At 34.8% G+C, this 16,150-nt stretch overlaps 1 pseudogene across 1 annotated transcript; it reads right to left on the reverse strand.

Moving 5' to 3' along the window:
- Window positions 1-2,449: 2,449 nt before the first annotated feature.
- On the reverse strand, window positions 2,450-9,538 carry LOC143561657 (IQ domain-containing protein IQM6-like; annotated as a pseudogene). Its single transcript, XR_013140350.1, has 8 exons — window positions 9,030-9,538; window positions 7,897-8,011; window positions 7,689-7,754; window positions 7,507-7,595; window positions 7,304-7,391; window positions 6,866-7,105; window positions 6,682-6,783; window positions 2,450-3,161 (listed from the first exon to the last, which is right to left on the reverse strand). The product of XR_013140350.1 is annotated as an IQ domain-containing protein IQM6-like (transcript).
- Window positions 9,539-16,150: the final 6,612 nt, after the last annotated feature.

Consider the following 16,150-nt stretch of genomic DNA (forward strand, 5'->3'; position numbering starts at 1 on the left):
TTGTTGAACACGAAGCCACTCGTCTGGAGACAAACTTCTTCGGTCCTGAGGCTATGACGGTGAACTCTTCTTAAATTAGAGTCACCGGAATCTTCTTCCAACTCTAACCCCGATTGAGTTCGGTGGTCTTTTCTTGAAACACGTTCTAGATTTCTCAAGTTAGAACCACCTGGAGCTGTGACATGTCCCAAGTCGGTAACTGGTGTAACCACATTTCTGGTGTCCATCGGAGTGACACCTTCTTGCTGAGCGAACAATCCCCGAGCCGTTGAACCACCCAAGGTGAAACCTCCAGGGTTCACGGCATCGGTTCGTGTGCCAGGAGTTGAAATTCTATCGAACACAGATGTTGCTCCCTCCCGTGTTTCAAAGTTTAAATCACGTGGAGGTTGTGTTTGATTCTCCGTCGGCCCTTTAGGTAACTGAGTCATATCGTAAAGAGAACGGAAAATTTTTTTGCTATTCTAACAAAAGCACGGATGGCGCCAATGAAGAAACGCGGATCTACTCCCCACTAATGAGTCCTAGATCCGATGAGTCCACAGGGTAGGATACGGTTAACTGCCAAAACGATATGAACACAATTCCCAAAGTCCAATGACGTGAATCCTGCAAAACAGAACACCGTGAGCTCGTTACGGGAAGGATGAGGTGGGGGGTTTTCCCGTAACCACCCTCCGGCGTGAGAATAAGTATCGTTCTGACTTGAGAGATAAAGTACTTAAGTAAATTCAGATAGTACAGTGGGAGTCAATGAATACCTCATGGTGATTGAGAGGGTATTTATAGCCGAAGGATATGGGAAGGTAATTGGGCCAGCTGTCCTTTGGAAGATGCTCTTATAACCGTTTTGACACGTGTCCTCATATTACTGGTTAAGTTCATACGTTGCATGTGCATGTATAACAACCTGGACACGTTAACTCTTATGATAGGACGAAGAATAACCCTGGCCATGTGCACGGGTATAACAACCTGGACGGGTGTCCTTCAATAATTGGCTGATATATCACATATTACTTAAGAGAGCATCTTGGTAAATCTTCTAGAGTGTTGTTATACTCCGACAGCTGTCCCGGGGCATTACCTCGTAGCTGTTTACGCGGACGGTCTTTCTGTCCTGCGGACGACTTTTGAGGGTGCCAGGGTGCTTCCGCATGCCTTATGGAAGTGTTTCTTCCGCCCACGGTTATGCGGATGGTTTGAATGTCCCGCGGGTTCCTTATGAGGGACTTCTGATCAACCCGCAGGTAGGGTATTTGGGTTTTTTTGGTACTCTACCTCTATATTCTTCAATTAAAAACTACAGCCCAAATTAAAATCCTATTCAATTGCAATTGTTCTTCTGTTGTGATATAATCAATTAGATCATTGTGTTAAGTGAGAAACCGACCAGACAAAATGTTTTCCAATAATTACTCGAATAATACCAAATCCTTGTAAAATGGTGTCTGCTCTGAAACAGAAAGTAAAGCATCATCTGCATGCTCTCCTTTATTGCTCACAACATTGCCTTGTGTCCAAATGATGTGGCCCCCTAAAGTTTTTCACTACCCTACTTTTGGTTTTTGTATTTACATTTTTTTTATTAATAAAAAAAATATATAAGTTATCTTATTTTAAAAAAAAAATTGTAAAGTTTATAATATTTCATAAATAAGTTGTAAAATTAAAAGAATTGTTTTATGGAATTTGAATATATTTTAAGATATTATAAAATTTCTTGCATCTTTTTGAATCAATTTTAATGAAATTGAAGCATTTGTAAAATATAAGAATTTTTAAACTTTGTATATAATTAATTATAGGAAATATAGTTAATTATTATATTAAATACTTTGTTATGAAAAATAAATGTAAAAGTTGATGTTGTAAAAAGTTTTAAGGATGGGTGAAACCAATTTGCCCGGTGAGTATTAGACATAATTTCGGTAAAGAAAATGTTCATTTATAATAGTAAACACCATGTCTAATACGCACCATGTCTAATACTCACTAGGCAAATTGAATTGTAAAATTAACAAGTAAATCGCGCTCAAAGCTGTCATTCGGATTTAGTACATAGATAAGGTTTCGAACAATTGATTACAAATCAACTGTTTCAAAAACTGAAAATTCATATACGAAAAAGGTAGAACTTAATGTTTCTCATTTCTTATTTGTACCTCTATTTATTTATGTTATGTATTAACATAATTCCGGTAACCCGACCCGACCCGACCCAAACCTAGAGAAACATGTAGACCGAGTGGGTACAAATCCAAAAACCAATTCATGTAACAGATTTCAAGTTTCATAGTGTTGCCATTTTTACAAAAACAGGTGGAGCTCAAAATTTTCTTGAAAACTCCATCTAATTTCAAGATTCACCTTGCAGCTGCTTTTTTAACAAGACAGAGAGAATATTACAAAATTCCTACAAACTTAGGTTTCAAACTTTTCTAAAACCCACTTTGTTTTCATACTAATTTCCCGAAAAAAGCGGGGTTTCTTCTTTGCAGGACTAGTTGTTTCTTGATGCATACCGATAACGAAACCAACTCTTTTAGGAGATGTGGAAATAGTTCTTGGTGACAAACACATTTCCTCCATTGCACGCGCTTGCAACTCCAACGGTAATCCCTAACACACCCGATACGGGGCCCGGCTCCCGTGGTCCACCGACAACTAAGTTGTTTAGCCAATTGGAATGATTTGTTTCCTTTATGTGAGTTTATCCTCTTCAAGATCTTCTCATGTGGGACCTTTTCATCATAAGCTTCATTAACTTCATCATAATCAAAAAGATTCCTTTTGGATACCATAAGTTCAATATCAGATAGAAACTCCTCTGCTGTATCGTAATCAGTCGTGCTATCGCTGTCATATTCATGTTCGGGTTCAGGTTCAGGTTCGGGTTTAGGTTCGGATTCTAGAGCTTTTTTCTGGAAAGCTAAAATAATTTTTTCATTGTTTGGGATTTCAAGATTTGTTATCTTTGACTTTATCTCGGTTGTCAAATAAAGGCGTTTGACTTTTCGGTCCTTTTTCGAGTTCATTCGATGGTAAGTTTTGGTGGTTGTTTCTATCGGGCCTCCAAATATTATAGGTTCAGATACACTGTTTCGCATCCCGAATCCCGCCACTTCAAAAGAAACTTCTTCACCGTCGTCTGGGCTTTTCTGCAAGATTATCAATCTTTGAGCATAAATCTTGAAACTTTGACCATAAATCTTGAGGACATAATAGACAAGTATGGGAATGTATAGGGATGTTCAAAACGGTTTGGGACTAGGAACCGGAACCGGTTCCTAACCGGTTCCTATATTCAAAACCCCCTTTTAAACCGGTTCCAAGCTCGAACCGGTTAGGGAACCGAACCGGTTCTCCCACCCTCGGACCCCTAACCTATCTAACCGGTTCTTACCGGTTCCTAAACTGGTTCCTACACTGTAACCGGTTTCAACCGGTTACAGTGTAAAATTTTTTTTTTTTTTTCGTTTTTCGTTTGCGATTTGGATTCTAAACTACGATTCGTATTTGTATAGCATGAAAAATAAACAAAACAATTAACATAAAATTCATTTTATTTACTTTAAGAAGTTCAAAAAAAAAAGGTTACATGTTTTAAAATCTTCAAAAACAAACTAACAAAACATTAAACTTATAAATATAAAGTTGTGACATATTATTTCTAGAAAAGCCTTCTTGTTCGTCGTAATTATTGAGCGGCGACTTCCTCCTCGGAATTACTTGTAGAAATGCCTTCTTGTTCGTCGTGCACTCGAACATCAAGTGGTGTTTCATCTTCGAGAGTGGTTACGTGTTGAATACGATCGATTGAGTCCAAGTGATCCTTTAAGCAAATGCACATCTCCACCGACTCCGAATTTAGTCTTGTTCTTCTCACCGATATTACCCTGCCACTAAGAGAAAAAGCGGATTCCGAAGCTACCGTAGAAGCTTGGACGGTTAGTAAATCACGGGCCATGGTGGCAAGAATCGGAAACTCGGTTTCCTTTACCTTCCACCAAGCCAAAACATCAAAAGTGCCATATTCCTCTTCGGATAAACCGGTAGAGTAATCATTTGCACTATACCTTCCTAGTTCGCTTGAAGGGGTGTTACCCCTTTGTTTTTTAGCCGTTACGTTGCGAACGGTGTTCATAAGGCTAATCATGGGATCTCTTACTCTAGTAGCACTTGAACTTGATGAAGACCCCCCGGCATAGGCATGTGTATGTTTGACCCATATTTATTTAAATAAAAGTCATACATAAATTTAAAATTCAAGTTAAAATAATTTTTTGCCTCTGTTGAAAAGTTTGGGTCAATTTCATGCATATCTAAGGCTGAAAAAATTTCGTCTATCACACATTCAACCCCCGTAACATTTAACATTGGGTTTAAAGCGGCGGCGCAAGTAAAAACCGGTGGCAATTCAAGAAAGTATTTTTTTAATTTAAACTTCATTGGTAATATGATGTTTGAAAACATTGGACTTTTATTTTCAAATTCTTTAAGATTGTTAACCATTAAAAATAACTCCGAAAGAACCAAGGGACTTGTCGGATAATACGTTTCCGATAGTTTCGTAGTTGATGTTTTAAAAACTTCAAGAAAAGTCGATAAGTCATTGATAATTTCCCATTTCTCATTTGAAAAGGGGATTGCCAAATCATTCTCGGCAAGACTAGAATGAAACATTTGTAAAGTTTCTCTTTATTCCAAAGCACTTTGAAACATTATGCAAATGGAATTCCATCGATGAGGTACATCCCAATTAGCTCCCAAAGCTTTTCTTCCCGTATCTTTATAAAATTTTCTATAATCCATTTGTCTTTTTTTACTTTTCTTAAAAACTTCATGTATCATTAGTCTAAAATCGTTTAAAACCGACGTAACCTCATCCGAAGCAAGTCCGTCTTGCGCGATTAAATTAATGATATGTGCAACACACCTTGAGTGAAAAAATACACCATTGCAAATCGGCGTATATTTTAATTTTAATTTATCAACCGCCGATGTATTATTCGACGCGTTATCAAATGCCATTGAAAATATTTTATTTTCTAGTTTATAAGTTTTTATAACATAATCTAAAATTTCAAACAAATTATCTCCCGTATGTGGATACTCAAAGAGTTCGAAAGCATTGGTGCGTTTCATCATTTCCCACGATGACGGGTCTACCCAATGAGCGGTGACACAAAGATAAGATTCGGGTATACCATGTGGAGCCGACCAAACATCACTAGTTAAGTTTATTCCCGTATTTATATTTTCAAAATATGCAATTAGTACATCTTTGGCCTTCTTCCACAATTTTAAACAATAACGTTTAAGAGTATGACGACTTACGTGAGTGTATTGTGGTTGAAGCGTATCTCGAATCATGGCGGTTAAGCGAGGGTTGTCGAAGTGGCTAAACGGCAAAGCTTCTTGAATCACAAACTTCGCCATACGATCTTGAACTCGATCAATTTGGTATGTAAATATTCCGCCTTCACTATCCATTTGCTTTTGTTGCGAATCGACGTTCTTTTTCAACACCTTGCAATACGGTTTTTCGATGTGTTTCTTCAAATTTGAATTCGAAAGTGGGTTTAAATAAACCCCACAAAACTTGCACCGAGCCTTCAATGAGTGGTCACTCAATTCAACCAAATCCCAATTGCACCAAATCTCTTGATTACGATTATGAGGTACAATACGAACGAAACTTGGTTCGGCGTTGGAACCTTGACCAACCGATGATTATGAGGCAGCCATAACAACAAATATGAATATAGAAGAAGAGAAAACAAGAGATTAGAGAACTCAAAACGTTGTAATAGCGTTTTTTTTGTATTTTTTTGCGTTCGGGTTTGCGTTTTGAGTGTTGTGATGAACCCATGACACCAAATACCTATTTATACTAGTAGTGGGGTGCTTGGGGGAGCCAAAAAACGGCTATTTTTGACCCCAACGGTCAAAAAACGGCCAAAAAAACGATTTCCAACGGCTTAATCGATCCAACGGCTAGAACCGGTTCCTAACCGGTTCCGGATAGAACCGGTTCCTAACCGGTTCCGGTTCCTACCGCCCCCACTCAGAATTGCAAGAACCGGTCACGGATCATCGGGTTGAATCAGATAGGGTCCGGTTCCTACCAAAAACGGGTAGGAACCGGTTCGGTTCCGGTTCGGGTCCACCGGTTCGGTTCCAGGAACCGGTTTTTTTGATCAACTCTAGGAATGTAGGTGGCAAAACTGATGGGTTAGGTTGGGTTGGGTTAACAGGTGAATCTTGATGGTGGGTCAAAACGGGTCAGATTGATCCAGCAAAAGATGATTTTTTTTTCTTTAATTGACCAAAAAAAAATGTTCTTTTTAATCAAATGACCCATTATCAAAATTTTATCTGTTGACCAGATAACAATAAAATTGAACCCGCATTGACTCATTTGGATTAAACTAATTATAACATTATTTACTATAATCAGTTGATCACTTGATACTTTTTAGTTTTCTCCAAAATGACCTGTTTTGACCCGTACCCATTTTCGGCAGAACTCGTTTTGACCTGAACCAAAAAGAGCGTTTTTTTTAAAACAGCCTGTTCTCACCCAGAATCATCCTGACACAAACCCAATACGACCCATTAACCCATCGACCTGACCCGCCCGTTTAGCCAGGTATATATAATCTTTAGTTATTGTACCTTGACAGCATGGAGATCAACATTGTGTTGCTCAAGGAACAACATGAAAGCATCAAAGTTTTCTTCGGTTGGGAGATAATGTCCACTATGAGGCCAAACAGCCTGTCAATAATTAGAAATAGTATTATTCTCTGTGAGATTACATTATATATGGTAATATATATAAATGACTATAAACCCATACCTCTAAAATACCATCTCTTATAACCAGTCGACCAGCAGATATTGTAGCTCCACCGGCTAGAAAACTTGAATGCTGAAACTTGCCTTTCTGTTTCGTCCCGATGTATAAAACCATCGATGTGCTAAGCACAAATATCCACTTGGTGTCCTCCGGTCCACCCGTTGTATCAATCACAGTCTTACTCACTTTGTACATGAATTTCCCATCTTCCACTATAACTTCGTATGCCTCCCTTTCAGTCTGTAAAACAAAACGTATACGCTTAAGTATCGTATCTGACCCGTTAACTTATAATGGATCGATTTGGGTTATAAAATCATATTTAACACACCGAATATTTATAGAAAAGTTAAAAATTTTGGATATAAGTGTTGACCCATACAAAGTCAACCATTTGACCTGTTACCAGTTCACCCATTTTGCACCTCTAAAACTTACCGGGCCAAGATATTTGATACATTGCTGAAGAAGTTTAGTTCTTGGGCATCTTTCAAGATTCACCTCTTTCCCTTCCCCTATGTCGAGCCTGAGATAATAATATCACCGGTATGTATTTAGATATTTTAAAAAGTTGACTTTAGAGCAATTTAAAAAAATAAAAACTAATAAGCAGCCTTCTGTTGAGGTGTCTTGAATCTTACCAATAAAAAAAGGGTTGTCTACTCTCACAATGAAGCCATTTGGCATAATAAAATTGAAGATTATGACCATAACGATGTCGAGGATCAATCTGTTTGTATAAAAAAGAATAAATCATTGAATAATCATTAAACACTTGATTTGATCGATACGTTTATAATAAAAAAGTAGTGTGAATACTTACTGCCTCGAGCCAGTGTTGTAAGGCAAGTTTACGAGCCTTTTCATTTTTTGACAAACCTTTCCCCACCTGCGTTTGGTAAATAAACAATAAAAAATGAGAAACAAGAGTACCAAAGCTCCAAAAACGACCCGTTTTTTACCCGTTGCCTAACCCACCCATTATGTCTGTCAAAGTGGGATACGGGTCTACTTATTAAAGATATGTGTACCTTGGCAGCTCGGGTTCTTGCTCTTGACCAACGTGAAACAACAGTCTCTGGTTTCTCGACTTCAAAAAATGATACTAAGCTGCATTTCAACTGCGCATAATCTAACAGCTTCCACCTACAGAAAACGTAAAGCTATTTACTCGATCGCAAACATTTCTGGAACACCTCTAACAGAGGGACAAATAATCAATTTTGAAAGAACTTATTGTCAACCTCTTTCAGATATGAATCTATCTGATTCAGAAGGGAAGAACTTGTATCAGTATCTCAATTTCAATTCAAACATGGGTTTGATTCACACTCCATGTTCTGAGAAATCTTTATCATCCGAAAAGAGGAAAAAACGGAGTCTTTGTCTAAAGAAATGCGTTGAGAAAGGGCAGATGTATAGAACTTTTCAACGAGATAGTGCTTATTCAACTCTCTCAAAATGGAATCTATTCCAAACATATATGCCATGGTTCCTTACTTCGACAGGGTAAGGATATTTAAAATGTACAAAAAAAATTACTTTTTAAGGATGTATTTAGGGCTATTAAAAAATCTTGTGGCTTGCTTGAAATCACCTCGTTTGAAAACAAGCCGAGCTTAGCCAGATCGGTTTGTAAACAAGCCAAGTTATAATGGTTTTTAAACGAATCAAACTGGATCGGTTTGTAAATGAGCTGCGACAAGCCAAACTAAGCACGGATCGTTTAGCTAGTTTGTTGGCCCGTTTAAATTTAAGCCCAAATTTTAATGTATACAATTGTAGGCTTATAGCCCAAGAGTATAACCTAAACTTTAATATGTATAAATTATGACTCAAAAGTATAACCCATATTTTAATATTTATACACACACACACATTATAAACTTGGTAGTTTATCATTGTGCATTATGTGATTGTTAAAAAAAATATTTTTATATACATCAATAAGTGTAAAATATGAAATTAAATTTTTTTAATAAACAAGTTAACTCAATAAGCCACGAGCTAGCTTGAGCTTTTTTTTATGAGCCGAGCTTGACTTCAACATTTCAGCTCGTTAAGATGAACGAGCCGAGCTTGGCTTCAACATTTCAGATCTTTTAGCTAGCCTGGCTCGGCTCGTTTACAAACAAGTAAACCAAGTAAAACAATGAGAGCTAACCAGCTTTGCTCAGCAAAAACTGCACAGTCAGCTAGCTGTCTTCTTGTTCTAAAACTTTTATATGTTTTCTGCAGCTTAACTGCAGCCACATCACGGTTCATGAGTGGCTTAACCAATGGTGACTCGGGTCCTGGTGTTTTTGGCTCAGACACTTGAGATCCAACCCTCTTTATTTTAGGTTGTGGCAATGGCTTCCCCGATGGTGGCTCGGGTCTATGTTTCTTGTGTTCCCTCCCGTTAAAGCTTAAAGACCCGTGAATCATCATACTGGATTTAAAAGACTTCACTTTTGTAAGCTTAGAAGCATGATGATCATCAAAACTGAAGGACCTTAACAATGTCCTCACATTGTTTTCTTTAAAACTTAATGATTTGGACATTATTGATTCGATGTGATCATCTAGGTCATTCATATTTGCTAATGGCCATGAAAAAGATAACCCCATTCGTATTAACAAAACCTGGTAAATGAGAGAAAGTTAAAATGGTATAGGTTCAAAAAAAATGCAAGATATATAGTTCATAAACTCATATAAAATTAATTCGTTCACACAAAAAAAAAACTTAAATAGCATATTCGATATGAAAATAAAGCAGGTTAAATGTTCCTTCACCTGTTTTTTTGTGAAAAAAATGTTTTTTTTTCCATTGTATGTAAACATCTATTTATTTTTTTATTACTTTTATCACTATCTATTATTACCCTTCCATAGCACGTAAACTGGTCATATAGTGGCATAGCACCGGTTCGACAGTTTTTCAAGGACCTGTTTTACACGAAAAACTGAAAGTATGTTGCATAAAATGGAAAAATGACTTTTTCTTACAAACAATTAAAAAACTGAAAGTGAGTTACATCATGATGTAATAAACTCAATAAAATACAATTCAACCCTAGTATTAAAACAAAAATTGGGTCTATTCATCAACAAAAATTTAATGAGAAATGGAATCAGTATTTGCATAAAGCCAAAATTCCAAAACCTAATCTCGAGTTCTTGGCTAGAAATCATTCTAAATCAATTATCAACCTCACACACATTTTAATCAAGAAAAACATAGCATAATACCAAAAAAAACATCAAATTTGTGACCACCTGTTACAAAAGAGGTCAAAAGAAACAAAACCCATATGCAGGAATTCAAAATTCCCAAACCCATTTCATGTTTGTAGCCAGAAATCACTGTAAACCAAAAATGACATATACAGATACACATACACACACTTGATCAAGAAACACAAAGCATCATACAAGAAAGCATCAAGCTTGAGGCTTTAATCAACCAAAAAAAAACCCATTTCAAGATTTTAGCCAGAAATCACTGTAAACCAAGAATGACACATATACATACACATGCACACACTTGATCAAGAAACACACTGCATACAACAATAAAGCTTCAAACTTGAGGCTTTAATCAACAAAAAGAATCAAAAACTCCAAAACCCATTTCAAGATTTTAGCCAGAAATTAACCTAAACAGAAAATGAGATATCCATACATACAAACAGATGCATAAAATGCATAAAACATTAACATAAATGAAAGATAACCACTACCTTCAATTGAGTGAATTTTTGGTTGGTGGTACAAGATTAAAACTGGTTGTACTTGACAGTGAAGAAGATTCAAAATATACTAAAATAGAATATATATATATTTTCTCTCTCATACACACAAAATGTGTTTGTGTGTGTGTGTATGAAAATGGGTAGAATGATGAAGGTAATATAGGGATATTATAGATTTGGTGGAAAGATTTCAGGGTGACTAAAAGGACCATGGGTGACTAGTGGGAAGCTTCTTCCGACCAAAAAGACCAAGACCAAGGGCAAATCATCAATTGAATGTACTCTTAGTAGTAACTCCAATTGGTCTTGTTTTTTAAATGCATATATGGTAGGTGGCGTGTTTTAAAGGTCGGTTTAAAACCGTGAAATCTTTTGTTGCGTTTGGTTTTTCGATTCACTTTGTAAAAGTTTTTTATTTCGTCGTTTATGGGATTTTTAACTGTATCAAGCGGTTTGGTTTACATTACCAAACCCGACTATGGGTTTTAGGCTTTTTTAACTTTGGTATGGTGGTTAATTGGTATGCCCTCCCTAATGGAGATACAAGTTCGATTCCCATAAGGTCGTTTCCATGGACATTTGAGTGAATGGACGAATCAAGGCTTTAATCCCGGGTTCAAACCCGACATGGGGCGAAGGTTTACGGATTCCATCTGATTCCCGCGCATCAGGTTGGTACGGTCGAGGAATCGACCTTGAACATAGTCCCAAAATAATAGATATACTTGTGAGATCCTCTTCCATTTAAAAAAAATGGAAAGAAAAAAAAAACTTTTATCTTTTACTCCTTTTAATTTTAAATTTTGTATTGTGAACATGATTGACTTTTCTTAATAACGATAATGCATTTCTTTTAAGTTTCAACTTTTGAAACATTATCAAATTTAATAAATTTCGATTGTATTTTTTGAATTTTTTTAATTTGAAACACCATTAATCCCAAATCGTGAAATCAAAGTGAAGTAAAACCATTATTGTGGTTCAATTTTAATTTAGTAGTTTTTTTTAGTTTAAAATGATAAGAAAAATCATTTATATCGACTTGTCTCAAAGTATGACTTGAAAAATGTCAAATTCAAACTCTAAACACCCTAACATATGTGTTTAAAGGCCAATCATTATATTTATTAATCTTATTTTTTATTATTGAAGTATTCTCTTGTTTGGTATATTGTTTTATCATGGTTTAAGCCATTTTGCAGTTTGTACCCCTGTGGTCAACGACAAGTGTAGGGTGAACCCCCCGATGAACCCATGTGGTGTTTTTTTGTATTTTGTCTCCCCAAGGTATGCAAGTCCCGCACAATTAGAACCCTCTGTTAAGTCAATGTTTACAATTTGTTTCGAATCCGGTGTATAAACCATTATATCCCTACACTTTACATCCATGTGGTAATAGTATATATATTTTGAGCCCTCTCTTCTTTCACCACCACCATCATCACACCACCGAACACCACCACATCAACATCAATTCGCACACCAACATTATACAATTATTATTAACGAACACATCAGAACATCAAATTGGATGATGATGATTTCAAGCTTATAGATGATGATATTGGTTCATTCCAAGTAATATGCTATATTCATCAAACCTTGGATACAACTTTAAAATCTTTAATAGTGGAAAAAATTTATAATAAAATAATTTTACTCTTTTTTATACAAACAAGAAATCGGATGAATACTCTTTTATTGTGAGATCAACCTTGCTATGACCATTTTTGACAAGTTGATAGTGTTGCACAGCACTATTCACTGCTTGATTGGTGTTATAAACCAGATAGAAATGATGATTGATCTTGTTATCACAAAGAGTTTTAATATGTTTAGATAACGATCATCCACACGATCCAATAACTCATAGTTTTCTCTACATTATTTGGACGAGTTTATAAAATTGATTTTAGAGCGTCTAAACTTCATGTATTGAATAGAATTTAATAGCGCTAATGTTAAGGGCGAATATGCAATATTACTGAGAATATATTAGTCAAGTTAGCATATTAAAGATGTTATTGGAGTCTTTAAGTCAAGTCTCCCTTTATTCATGTTTTCATGTATTAAAAAACTTTTTTCTTAATGACCAACAAAATATAATATGCAAACAAGTCATAAAAGTCCAAAGTTACACATGAGAAAGCATCACCAAACTATCACCAAATATTACATACACAAAATTCAAATTTCAAAACTTCTCCACTTTCCCAAGTTAGTCTTCTCCTCTTAGCCTGATACTTTATCCATAGGTATGCTAAATACTTAATCTTGCCTACCATATTGTCCAGCATGATCGGTCTCTCATTATAAACTAGTTCCTTTCTAGCCTTCCACATAACCCATATTGCCGAGACAAACCGCGTGAAATGGCTTCTTCTTGACCTTAGAATATCCCAGGTACTTGTACATTTTCAGAATATCTCGGACACTAAAAGCGTAAATATTTGGAGATTTACACCATAACGATATCACGTTCCACACATCTTGCACAAACTCACAAGATAGAAACACATCTTCCATTGATTCGTCAACCTCCCCACAAAGCAGGCAAAGTGTCGAAGCGAAAACAATATTTCTCTTGGCCAATTCTACCAATGACGCCACTCATTCAAACCCCACCCACCAAGCCAATACACCTACCTTTTTCTGGAATCCAATTATTCCACCCGAAATACCAATTCACATCCGGGTAATCATGTACACCCTCCGTCCATCTTTAAGTGTCATGGTTTGAAAAACACAAAGTTCAATATATATTGAATAATTACTTTTTTTTGCTTACCAAAGGACAATAATTCCCTTTTAGGTCCATCAATATTGTTTATTAATGCTAGTTGTGTGTGTTTAATGGTAAACTTGAAAATTGGCTAATAATTTTTTTTTTGTTAGTAAACATTTGTAATAAGACAAATAAAAAGGAAAATATGAACATTTTTAATGGGACGGAGAATACACTCCTCCAACATAACTTGTCACCAGCTACCCCCATTTGCACCTCATTGCATGTTAACAGAAGCTATCGGAGTTCCTCAATCTCAACACTTGATGATTGCCGTCTCGTCCAACTCCATATTCCGCATAATTACCCGTCATAAACAACCAATCAATTCGAACCTATACGTCATTTTAACCGTTCATGTATTAGAAAATCTAAGGGCTAACTTTGTTGGTTATTATGATTTTTTAAATTTGTCCAATCTAAACACTAGGATAGCTTTACAAAATATTACTCCCTCCGTCCCATTATAAGTGTCTTAGTTTGATTTTTCAAGTCTTTCTTTTACAACCTTGACTGTAAATATCTTTGTTCGTGTCATATAATACTTGATGAAAATTATATCAATGTAAAATACATTTAAAATCCAATCCATTCATATATTTCACATCAAGTATTACATAACACAAACAAAAATATTGTCGGTCAAAGTTAAACAAGAAAGACTTGAAAAATCAAACTAGAACACTTATCATGTGACGGAGGGAGTATTAAAAATGTTTTGAAGTCTTTTAAGTCAAGTCTTTGCTTATTCATATTTTTTCTATTGTAAAATAAGGGGCAGGAACAAGTTTGTTGACCATATCAATTTTACTTTACTACGTTGACTTGTCCAATATGGCAATATGGTTTTTACTCTTTTGTTTTTTGTTTTGTTTTTTTTTTGTATATATAGTTTGCTAATTTTATATGAGATTTGGTATTCTAATGTGTTTATATTAGTATTCAATATTTTATTAACCCTAGGAGATTTTCATAATAGTGTGAAAAGGCAAGACTTTTGAAGTGTTAAACAAAGTCTTTAAATTTTAGCGGTCAATCTTAATTTTTAATTTATCTATATAAATATACATTGATTAAAATAATTGTTTCCATGGATCTTAGTTCAATTATATATTGTTTATGGTCAGCTTAATTAATTAACAAATTCCTTAACCATATATAGCCTGCTGAGTAATTACCAATTCTTGATAAAAGTTTATAAAAAATAAAACATAAAATTGACAAAAATTGTTTAAAAGCTAAAAATGGTTCACACTGTAAAAATTATAAAAAGGTAAAATGGTTTACGTTTGTAAATTTAACATAAAGCTAAGATAGTTAAATTATACCAAAAAAATTAATTTTTTTGACTAATTTATAAACTCATTTATATTTATTTAATGTAAATTTATTTTTTTAATATTACTGTTTTATTTACTTTGATTAGTGTGGATAAAAGTACGATTAAGTAACATGCATAACATATACATAATCCATGCCTAACATGGAAATACATCTTAGGTGAAGTTTCATATATGAATTAAGTTGTATAGTGTATGGAGATTAATTTGGTTTTTTTTTTTTTTTTTTTTTTTTTTGAGTTGGTACTTCTTTAAATAGATAGGTATTTTTGATTGATTTGATGATTAAGAACTTAACGGTATACAATGCCAATGTCTTCCATCAAATAGCAAAGGAAATAAATGATTCATCATTCACGTGTTACATGGTCTAATGACAATGTCTTCCATCAAATAGCAAAGGAAATAAATGATTCCAATTGCATTATCAAAGATGACAAGTGAAGCTAGAGTGCTAGACATATCTTTATATACGTTTATGTTTATTAATCTTCGGGTATAATGAATTTATGTGCAATGTTGAACATTAAGCATACGAGCAAACAAATAAAGACAATCGTGCTTGATTTAAAGGTCTTCGTAAGAAGGTTCACGACGTGCTATCGGCTTTCGTTGGCAGGATCGGATTCGTGGGTTTCTTGAATTGATGTAGACTTTAACGTGCATTCATCTCCCAAGTCATTGAAAAATATAAAACCATGAAATGTCGTTTTCTCATATATTTCAATCATATATCTTTGCGGCTGGTACATACTTCAATTCTCCATAAATATAAATTAAAATCATAGCCAATATGTCCAAACACTATATTTATGAATATGAAATGGGAAGCTTCTTTATTTTATTTATATTTCGTTCTTTATTGTTAAAGAGTAGACTTAATAAGAGTTACAAATAATATCGAAAATGATATCCATTTCAAATAAAATATTAAAGAATAAATATATAAAAGAAATGTTTGTCAGCGTTGATTAAAAAGGAAGTAAAACTTGACTTGAGATACTCGTAAAATCAGTCACCGTATTTGGTAGAAGAAACGGGTTTATATTGGATTAAATGATTAATCATGATCTTGATCTTGCCATTTTTTTCACTTTCGATGTTCAAACTACTTGTTTTTTTCCCCTTTTTTAAGGGTTCCTGATCATTCTTGGGCGATTCTTAGAGCTCTAAATCACCTCCCAATCAATGCTTAAAGCCTTCCACTCAATAATGGAAGATCAAACGAAAGCTATGCGCAACTAGTCTCTTCCTAATCACGCCCGAGTGTAAGATTGTATAGCCTAGGTTTATTTTCTGCACATTTGGTTTGGATAATTGATTGTCATTTGATTGTGTTGGGAAAACAATGGTTTAAACTTTAATCAATCTAAATGTTTAGATAATGACTTAATTAAGACAATATGATATAAAATAGTTTTAG

Source organism: Bidens hawaiensis, unplaced genomic scaffold (genome assembly GCF_021521415.1).
Source record: "Bidens hawaiensis isolate Kalapana, Puna unplaced genomic scaffold, B.hawaiensis_p1.1 tig00020767_1, whole genome shotgun sequence".
NCBI lineage: Eukaryota > Viridiplantae > Streptophyta > Magnoliopsida > Asterales > Asteraceae > Bidens > Bidens hawaiensis.